At 42.7% G+C, this 9,361-nt stretch overlaps 1 long non-coding RNA gene across 1 annotated transcript; it reads right to left on the minus strand.

The window, feature by feature from the left end:
- Window positions 1-1,478: 1,478 nt before the first annotated feature.
- Window positions 1,479-4,420, minus strand: LOC146174435 (uncharacterized). The gene is made up of 3 exons (XR_014702175.1): window positions 4,064-4,420; window positions 2,094-2,265; window positions 1,479-1,619 (listed from the first exon to the last, which is right to left on the minus strand). It is a non-coding gene; the product is annotated as an uncharacterized LOC146174435 (long non-coding RNA).
- Window positions 4,421-9,361: the final 4,941 nt, after the last annotated feature.

The following is a 9,361-nucleotide window of genomic DNA, read 5'->3' on the forward strand; positions in this document are numbered from 1 at the left end:
AGAACTTCTATGCTGCCCCACGAACTTTTCATTTCACATGAACTGGAATGCTTATTATGATAGTTAAAAATATAAATAAACAATAAACAGCACTGGAGCACGGTGTTTACTACTGAAATAATAACAGCTGGCTCAATTGAAGGCTTCACACAAGGCCTACAGCATACCCTGCACTAGCCAAGTAGATACTGCAGAACCAAACAAAAGAAACGTGGAAAGAGCATACTTAGTTATGGGGCACTACAAAAAAAAACAAAGTGCATGTAATACATAACACATAATGCATTTCTGAACTTTTGCACGTCTTCTTGTGCTAAGTATGAACCAGCCAAGCCCTAGGTCATCGCAATGCTTCCTGAAGTGTTTACATTTAAGGTTTAGTAACAAGGAAAAAGTGTTCTCGCTGCCCTATGTGGCAGTTCTGAAACTTCATCACACATTATTCATTGAAAGTGTACACTGGAGCTTTGAGTTGAGCGACAATTACATGTGCAACAGCAGAGCATTACCAAACAACCAAACAGCAGAAGCTCTAAAAAATGTCGACACCGAAGCATTTCATGTTAAAACATTTTCCACGCATAGCACATTGTATGCATAGACATCCAGAACAGTGGTGAGCCTCAAGAGGCGGCAGGAAGCTCAAGTGTTCAAGAAGTTGTAATCGTTATAGCGGCAGGCAGTCTGAGCACTTTGAAATACTAAAGTTTCGAATACTAAAAATATGTTGACTAACTTGAAATGCAAAAATAACAATTTGGATTTATTCAGAATGTTTACTACAAATGAAAATGTCTATGACAGTGCCACATGGTTAATGCATGAAATTTTAGCACCTGTAGTTGAAGGCATTATATTTATACAGCATGAACCTTGAAACACAGCAGTATTTTCTCCCAACCAATGTGGTAAACCTAATCTCAGAAGAATTAAAATTATTACATCATTTCAAACTTGGCTAGCAAATTACAGCATTTTTTAAAAACAACTATTAAAGTGCAATACCCACCTTCAAAAGCCTGTACGATAAGACAATGTGGCAAATATTTCTTTTGAAGCAGTCGCAGATTATATATTCCAGACATTAGGAACATGTTAGGTACTAGCATGCATGAGCAGGTTGAGAGACCCCTTTCCAGCAAATGCTAAACCCCACCAAGCTGCCTGCAAGAGCCATCTGGTAAAGCACTGCTGGTCCACTGCAGCAGAGTGCTTAGACAAATGGCACACTGCACCAATCTTGACATTACCAGTGCTTCATCAGGTGACTCTTGTATGCAATACGACGGGGTAAGCATGTGATGGCGGGAGTCCCTTAAAAATGCTTTTCATTGTACTTACAGTGCAAATAATCCTTTCACAGCAAAGAATTCACAGTTGTGATGAAAACTTGTGTAGTATTTCTATTTGAATTATGAAACACTAATACATATTACAAGTTAGACTGTAAACCATTTTAGAAACAAAGAAAATTCGCTAATAAAGTCGGTTTCAAGTAGGCTTCCTGAATATTCAAATGACAAAGAGAAAACTTACAAATGATACAAACATAACATCCAGAGCTCCCGGCTGGTTCCCAATGTTTGCCAAGAGTTGCAGAATGCATACTGTCTGTACATCTACAACAGAAATAAGTAACACAACAATGGTGTACCTCCTTGCAGGTAAAAAGAGACAGCCGAGTTTTGAGGCGATAATTTATTGTCTAATTTAGGAAGGCAAATAAACAAAATTGAGAACATGTAGAGGAACGCAAACTGAAAGCCAAACATCTGACAGCAAAAATTAGCAAAGCTTGTGAAGATTTGAATCAGGTATCACCTAATTCTCTGCTACTAGTTGAACAGATTCGAAAAGGCTGCACCATTACAATGGAGAAGAACAATAGGTAATTTAAATTTAGCTAATGCGAAAATTGTTACATATGAAGAAATGCACAGGCTAGTTATGGTTTTATTATTCTTTCTGATGCTCAGCCATGTTTTTAGTATATCTATAAGGCACTGCAAAATGGCAAAAATGTAGGCATTTAGCGAAAAACTGCCAATTAGATATCACATGCAGCAAACAGAAGGAAACAGCTTAATACTTACGCTTCTTTCTCCTTTCACGCATTCCCTCAGAACATACTTCGAGCACCCGGGCAATGTCCTTTTTTCTTGCACGAATGGTGTCCTTCAAAACCAAGACAAGTGTCTTGTTAAGGCCAATTTCAACTGCCTCTTTGCCGTCCTTCTTGATCAGCATGTTGAAGTCATGTAAGAACTGCAAGTTTGTGTGAATGGTAGACATAAAGAATTCATTTTACTCAATGTTTCAAGTAACTGAATATTAAAAACCATTGTACGAAAGCTAAGGCAATTGATGCCTTTGTACATATCTGAAAAAAAAAAAAAACTGACATTAGCAAACAGCAAATACAAATATTTACTAAGGTTAGAAAACTGCAAAAACCATCAGTATTTTGACACTCATCGCCAAACTGCAAGCAATATTAAGGAAAGTCTAATATAAAAAATAACAAAGCAAAAATTATGATCCTCCTTCCCTCAACTTGGCACACGGCTGAATGGCAATAAAATATGTAATATATCTCTAAACTAAGGGTCCCCGCTCAGCTTTAAAAAGTAGGCTTCAATTCTTAGAGACAATCTACAGACATGCATCGTTAGCATATGAAAGTCAAATTGTTTTCTGGGCCCTTTAAATCAGTAAACTGCTTTCAACACATACATTACAAATTTTTTAATAACAGTAAGTCACAAATTTGCCTGCAATATGCGCACTGTGATGAGCAAAGAAGGTAAACATATGCGAATAAGGCTATGATAACCGCTTCATATGTACATTTAAGGAAAAAAAAATTAAACATCTGGTCAGAATCAAACTCTGTAATAGCAACATCCGGTACAATATTTGGCCACAGAATTTAAGCTGTCGACCTCTACTTGAATGCTGAGGCATCAGTATCGAAATCCATTTATTCTAGTTAGACTAGAATAAGACTAGAAGACACAAAAATCAAGTAATACGGTCAAACAGTTATGTTGAAATGTGACCACAAAAATAATGAAAACTGGATTGTTTGAACCACATCAGCTGACTTAGCACGTGTACAAGTGCCTTAATTGAAGTCTTGCTGAAAATAAAATACGTACCTAAATGATTCTTCGAGAGCGAAAGTAAACGCCATAACAAAAGCAGCATAATAAAAATGCAACTTCACATTCCATGCAACCGCAAAATATGGTCCCCGTAAAATTAAAAATGCTCCCATTGTGATTAAAAAAGGCAAATCCAGACGCGGGGAAGTTAACATAGGCTGACGATAGCGGCATACAGTTTACGCAGTTTATAATAAACTATTATGCAACCAGGCCGGCCGACCAGCGCACTTCGATGCCGAGAGCACGAGCGTAGAGGCGTGCCGCGCTAAACGGCCGCCGAGAACGAACATAGCCTCCTCGAACAAAAAGTTTAAACAGAAGGGCTGCGGGAGGACGCTCCCCGAGCAGCAGGACGGTGCGCGCCTATGCTCCGAGTAAATAAAAAAGAAAGGGGGGGGTCGCAGCGCTCCGAGTGAAAGAAGATGACGAAGAATGAAAGAGGTTTCAGGAGAGCGAGCGCGAAGTGTAAGAGATGAGGGAGGAGGGGGGAGTCGAGAGTGCTAGGAGAATTAAGGTAGTACGCCAACATGGCCTTGCCGCACGAACGGAAACGGTAGAACAAAACCGAGTCGTAGCGAACTGAGCGCAAGTATCAAACTGTCAAGAAACGAAAATCGTTTCGTGAACCTCCTGCGCGTACAAAATGCAAGGAAACGTAGCACATACATTATTTCTGTTCAAGAAAGTTGAGACTGATGTTCTTGCGCGAAGTCTGCGTAACTCGCCGCGACATCTACCACATGTGCGATGTCATTTTGGCAGCCAGGTGAAAACAAGCGCGTGTCTCACGTTTTCACAACACATTCTGGAGCGTTCCGGCACAAAAAGACACAGAATGCCGCAATCCGGTAGGAAACTGTTCCCACAAAGCGCAATATGCGTGAGAATAGGCTTACCTTTACAGACGATTGCGTCAGCCGCAAAGTACGCTGTCCGCCTTCGTATCACCGGCACCGAACCAACCAGTGCGATTTCTGCGCGAGTGCAGTGTAGTCGGCGCATATACCTCTTAATCACGCAGAAAAAAAAAATCGTCCATGCCTTCTTCTTTCGAACATCTCAAACATAAAGCGGTGCAGCAGTCCTTCGGCCTGAGCAAAGCAAAAAGAAGCCCGGACGCCCGGACACTTGCCGACACGATAAATGCCCGTTTGCGTTAAACACCACATGTAGAAGGCACTTCACAAGCGTACACACTTCTGTAACACATATGCATGGGAAATGTAACACATTTCACGAGGGTACACAATCGAAGAAGCACATTCAGCATTCGCCGAAACGTGGTCGAAACGCACCCCACAATGCTAACGGCCATATTGTGAAATTTGAAAAGAGCGTTCGTAGCTACCGGCGGCCTCCTGGCGGTGAAATTTTGTTTCAGTTTCTGTTTCATTTTTAGAAAGCATTCGTGTGTAATTTTAATTTTAGCGTTACTTTTGGTGCTTTATTTAGGTGTTGGGTTATATTAGCAGCGCCGCTTGTGTATAAAAGGCTACGAAGTTACGCAGCCGTATACCCCCAGCATGTTAGGTGATATTGCTTGCCCGTAACACCCTAAGGCATATTCTCCAACCAAAGCACCCTTTTGGCATGCAAGAGGTGATTTTCAATGGCACGAACACCCTAGACTCAGGGTGTAAGGGTGTTTTGAATCAGACAAATGCCCAAAGAGGTGTATTTGTTTTTACAGTGTAGCTTGTCCTCATCAAGAAAACATATGGCAAATTCGTAACGATTGCCACATCGGATACCGCGAGCTTACCGCAACGACGCTTCCCGCGAAAGCAGCCGACGACGGCGCTCTGGCCGCGTGCTAGGCCCTAGTCGTCGCTATGCCTAAACGCCTAAACGGTTTCACATCAAAGCCGTAGCTGGAAGCGCTTTGGAAATAGTAATTTTTTTTATTCCTTCATGAAATTAGGCGCTTATTATCCATAATCAACAGAGCATGCGTATCTGAAGGTGGCGAAAGAAATTCGCCGTGTCGGCAACTCGGCGCCGACAGACCGCGGCAGCAGGAGCGACCTGTTCCGCCCACGCTGGGTGCGGTGGCTACGGATTGGCTGGCAGCAATGGGTGCCAGTTTTTTCTTTTTTTTTTTACGATGGCATTTGGCATATTTCACAAACATGACAAGCTGCACAATTACAGGAGCACAGTAGAATTTATTGCAGGTGGCATGTTTGTAGTTTATTTTGGGTGTATCTTCTCATCGAGTCTCTGGCGTCGAGATAACACATTTCCTCGTTGATCGCATTCGGATGAGTACCTCAAACTCATTCGATACCTAAGGTCGTTTTCATCGAATGTCATTTTATTTTCTCGGGTAGCAGCAAACAAATATCATTTTGAACGAACGTCATTCGATGGAAAAGGTATTAAATTTACCGTGTGGCTGAGTGATAACTATTGATAACTATGTTTTTAGTGTTTTCTGCTTGTCATTGCACCTTCCATGAACACTTCTTGTTTAAATTTGGTTGACTCCGCTACCGGGAATATACAATACGCATTAGATTTGTTAAATGCTTAGCCAGACAATCTTTAGCGTGCATTGACATCGCACAGCACACGGTTACATTTTGCGTTTCGCCTCCACTTAAACGCGGACGGCGCGGTCGACTTCGGTCCTGATAACTCGATCTTCCTCAGTAGCCTGAGCCGCTGCGGCAGGTTATTGAACAGACATTTTCCAATATGCGTTTTGAGACTTGCCATGCAATTACTTTGAAGACCAGAGCCAGTGTTCTTGTTGGCTGGCAAGATTACGAAAACATAACATGTCGCTGTACTTGATATTCAATCTAAATGTTCTAGAGCTTGTTATAAAGCGCGCTGTAATTCTGCAGTTGGGCGCGAGGGTGATACAAATGAAATCTACATGATATTACAATAATAAAATAGGATATGAAGTTTAAATCTAATATGCTCTTGGCTAACCTGTGATGCGGCTTGTCTGATATGCTGATATCTCATTCCTCCATGAAATTATCTACCCGATCTGCCTTTTTGACGACGGAATACGTGAAATCCATGCCGTACAGGCAGTGGTAAAGCGCAAGCATGAAAAATCTGAACTCTTGCTACAGGAGCCCAATATGCGCTATTTATCTGATGCTCAGAATTTGCAAGCTCGCTGGCTTTTCCTGCGGTCGCACCGCTACGAAACCGCTCGCAGTTTCGAAGACGCTACCTAGTTTTCTGTAGCAATTTATTGCATGTAAACGAAGCAAGCGTGTACCATGAAGCAAAGAAAGAGCATTGGTTCATAGGTCAAGGAGTGAACGAATTAGGGTGGCGTTATAATGAAAGCGGGGCACCCAAAATGAGCTGCACTTCGTATATATACGCAACCTTGTTTACGCCAGTCTGCAGGAGACACTTGATGCATATGGAGGCGATGCAGTTTCAGACGGCCGTGATATCAAACACATGTCCGCTATTATAAAGGGCGATCCCCTTGCACACACTGTCACCGCGGAAGTGCCCGCGAGACGCGCACAAACGGCAGATCGCACACGCGCACCACGGCCAGGCTTGCCGCATGAGGCCCGCCTCGGGTTCCGACGGCCGCCGCCAGGCGGCTTTCAGTGGCGCCCCTATAGGCGCTGCGCATAGCGTATACACTCTGTGCCTGTCAACTCCGCGCTCCGCGGCCGTCACCGCCGCTCCTCCTCCGTTGACAAGTTACGCCGCTGGCTGCCGAGAGATGGCGACAGCGACGTAGGGTCAACTCAGCGCAGTTAAGTCAGGTCTGATGATTTTCGACGGCTCAACTGCTTAGGGTCTTGAAATACAAGGCCATGAAATACCTATAGTAGCAGAATATAAATATCTCGGGGTATAATGGGTAAACGAAGGATTGGCATACATTGGAAAGCATGAGCAATCACTTAAGGCCAAAGGGCGAAGGAATGCCAGGATAATGAAGCATAAGGCATTGTGGGGATACAATAGGTATGAGGTTTTGAGGGGTATTTGGAAAGGAATTATGGTGCCCGGACTTACTTTCAGAAATGCGGTTTTGTGCCTAAAATCAGAGGGACAGTCGACATTAGAAATAAATCAGAGATCCGTTGGACGATTAGCACTAGGTGGCCACGGCAAAACTACAAATGAGGCGGTACAGGGAGATATGGGCTGGGCATCTTTCGAAGTACGGGAAGCCCAGAGTAAAATATTACATGAGGAACGCCTGAGGAAATTGGACAGCAACAGATGGGCAGCTAAAGTATTTAAATACCTGTACTTAAAAAGCGTTGACTCATAATGGAGTAAAAGAACTAGGAAACTAACTAGTAAGTATGCTAGTCACAAGGCCGGAGAAATAAAGAGCGTTAAGCAACAGGTGAAAAACACAGAAGGTAAAAATTGGATAAATTCGATGGAAAAGAAACAGAGTGTGGAATTATACCGAAAGTAGAAAATGCAGATCAGGAAGGAAGATTTCTTTGATAACTCAAGAGGCAGTGCCCTACTTTTTGAAGCTAGATCAGGGTGCCTTAGAACACGCAGCTGCAAAAAGAAATATAACAATGGAGATGACGCATGTGCTGTATGTGGAAACTCCAGTGAAACAATTGACCATATTATACTCGAATGTAACGGTATCCATCCGGAAGTTGATGCAGGCGCAATCACTGTTCTTGAAGCGCTGGGGTTTAGAGATAACAGTGGCCGGGTGAATAAACCAGCGGTGGAAACTAGCAAAAACGACTGGAAGATTGGTGGCATAAAGCAGAGAAGTGAAACAATGTTAGTAATGTAGGAACAAAAAATTAATAAATAAAATGATGGTTTAGCTAACCATTCTAAATCAATAATAAAGATATAGGGAGAAAAATGAGTATGATAGCTACTGCTGCCACCCCGTTTCAAAGGGGACGCTCCTATATCCCATCCATCCATTCCATCCATCCATCCACCTTCGCCAGGCGAGTGCCGGGTGCGCCGTGAGTGTGCCGGGTGCGCCGTGTTGCAAAGCGGTCCGGTTAGCCACGCGCTGTTTCGTGGACTGCTCTGCTGTGTGCAAGGTCATGCTATCTACTTTTCTCTGCCTTCGGGTGCAGCAGGAATACAGCATTGCATGAAGTGGGAAGTGTCAGCTTTGCTTTGTCCTTCCGGTGATCGCTGCGTAGTATTCAGCTGCTTTGAGGCTTGTAAAAAATAGGTACAGCACCAATGTGTTTATTAAGCGTCAATACTGCAATAGTAATGTTAGATGCGCACCTGTGCTTTCTTGACTGCAATGCTAATTGCTTCCCTGCCTAGCTCGTCTGTGTAGTGTGTTAGTGTGCTCCTGCGAAGCTTTTTGTTTTCCAGTATACGCTAATTACGAAAATTTGTGATAAAATAGAAACACAAGATTTACCTGTTGTGAAGATGAGTACTTTAAAGTGAGTTAAACCAAATCTTGCAAAGCCTATATTTGTGTCCCTTCTCGCACTCAGCCGCATTAAGGCCTGTCAGAAATAATGACAGGACCAGAAGTTTGCTTATTACGCGTCAGTAAGGTAATAATATTATTAAATGTGCACGTGTATTTTCTGGACTGCGATGCGAACTTCCTCCCTGGTTTGCTCGTCTGTGTGGCATGTTACATGTGCTCCAGCGCAGTATTTTTTGTTTCGCTGACTGCGCAATTCTGTGAAAAAATAAAAACACGAGCTTTGCCTATTGTGACGAATATTTTGGAGTGATCGAAACAGAAAGATGCAACGCGCATATTTTCTAGTTAAAAAAAAAACGTTTGTACAACGCGCTGAATGATTGAAAGTAACAGCTGACACCGAAATTGTTCTCCTTACAGATCTCAAAGGCATACTGCAATGCAGTTGATGCAATCATCTGTGAATCAAGCTGGCTTCTGAAGTGCTATCAGTGACAGCAGTCACTGTGAACTTTTTCCCTACTTGTGGCAGCTATTCATCCCACCACTTCTACATGGTACTCTAATTGAAGCACAATTGCTGTTGTGAAATGTGTAAATAAATGCTGGTGCCTTTCTTCTTAAATTTTGCTTTATTGCAGCGTAGACTAGTATTGAATTTTTTTTATTACCATTGGTGCTAGCAGAGCAGTCATGCAGTTTTTCGAGACATGCGCAATTTCTTGAAACTGCCTGACATAAAATGTCATATAGCGTTGGTGTTATTGCCTAACAGGTATCATGATCACTTGTTATGCTTAGTGGA

Source organism: Amblyomma maculatum, chromosome 11 (genome assembly GCF_055883805.1).
Source record: "Amblyomma maculatum isolate TAMU_Amacu chromosome 11, ASM5588380v1, whole genome shotgun sequence".
Lineage (NCBI taxonomy): Eukaryota > Metazoa > Arthropoda > Arachnida > Ixodida > Ixodidae > Amblyomma > Amblyomma maculatum.